The sequence below is a fragment of the Chrysochloris asiatica genome, unplaced genomic scaffold (genome assembly GCF_000296735.1).
Source record: "Chrysochloris asiatica unplaced genomic scaffold, ChrAsi1.0 scaffold00006, whole genome shotgun sequence".
In the NCBI taxonomy this organism is placed as follows: domain Eukaryota; kingdom Metazoa; phylum Chordata; class Mammalia; order Afrosoricida; family Chrysochloridae; genus Chrysochloris; species Chrysochloris asiatica.
In genome coordinates, this window is record NW_006408524.1 from 4,051,321 (window position 1) to 4,052,998 (window position 1,678).

Below are 1,678 nucleotides of genomic sequence, written 5' to 3' on the forward strand. Positions count from 1 at the left end.
TTTTCCCTCACTTCCCCTTATCAGTGACGAGCATGGTCACCAATTAGAGCGTGTATTCCCATTGAGTCTTAGTCTTGTAAGGGGGTTTCAGGCACGTTGTTTTTGAGGGACACAATTCAATCATTAACACCCATAAAGGAGGACATAGCAAGGATAGGGTGATTGAGAGTATAAGGGTGGGGACAGGTAATTATATAGAAAAGGATCCATTGTTATAGGCCAAGTGCTATCTGGCTTCTAGGTCGTGATAGACTCATAGTGAATCAGTCAAGTATAAAGGAAAACCAGGTTGGCCATCATATTGTTGATCAACTAAAGTATATTCTCAACTAATATCTCCTTTTTTTACATTTAAGACAACTTTATATGTTCTGTACTTGGGAAAACTTTTTTTTTTTTTTTTAATTCCAAGAGCCTTATAGTGTGCTGTATTTTTGTCTTGTTGTATTTGGAATATATTCTAGCTGTTAGAAGTCTTTTGTATTCTGATTTCCTCAGTTAAAGGACACAATGTATGGAAATATTCTCTAGGTTGATATTTTGCTCTTTTGTGCAATTTAGGAAAGTTACTCAACTGGTATTATCTTCAGGTTTCTTCTTTGCAAAATAGGACTTTATAATCTTATGTTGTGAATCAAAAAATGTAACTAAATAAATAGTGGTGGTAATTAGTGGTATACTAATAAATGTTTTAACAACCACTCTTTGAAATGTTTGTCAGTTTCTGTGATGTGAATATTCCCATCTGGCTGATTTCAAATTATTTTGCAAGGCCACTTAACAAGAAGTTAGAACACAATCTTGTGAACTGGGTCCCAATGGTGATGGCATTTTGATTCTGTCAACCAATGTATTGGATAGTGTTATCTGTAAACATAGTGATCATTAGTTTAATATAATATCCTTATCCAAATCACAATGAATGCTTCTATCAGAACAGGAGAGAAAGGTTAACAACTTTTGTAGGAGAACACTTTCAAGTTGTCACCAGACTATTTTAGACAGTTTTTGTATTTATCATCTGCCAGTTTTTAATCTGTATATCTATATCTTGATTTATTCAACATTTATCTATTTTGACTATGCAGCCATCATGGAATTTTGCTAAATGATACATCGAAGCTAAATTACACTATTCGTAAGACATTTTATATCCATCTGCTAAGAACCTTAGGATCAAGATCAGCTACATAATTTGTGAAGCCCAGTGCAAAGTGAAAATGTTACACCCTTATTTAAAAATGATGAAAAACTGTAAGATGACACCAGCAGAACATTAAATAAAGCCTGAAGCCCTTCTAAGCATAAGACCTTAACTGCACATGTTGAATACTCATGAAGCAAACGTTTTTTTCCCTTACTACAGAGATTCACATTTATTGATTGGTTCAGGTGGAATATGGCAATCTGCAATTTTTAAAATTTCCCTAGGAGGCCCTAATATGGAGCCAGTGTTGAGAATCATTGCCCTAATTTAGTAGTCCTGAAACTTGTTTAGGTGCATCTGAAACACCTCAGCAGTGTGTTAAACCAGAGGTTATCAGGCCCCGCCCTTAGAGTTTCTCATTCAGCAAGACTGGGCTGTGGTCCAATAATTTGCATACCTAACCAGTCCTCATGAGCACAATGAAGTGTTCTGGAATACTCATACTTTACAACGTTGTCCATAGCTTGTCAT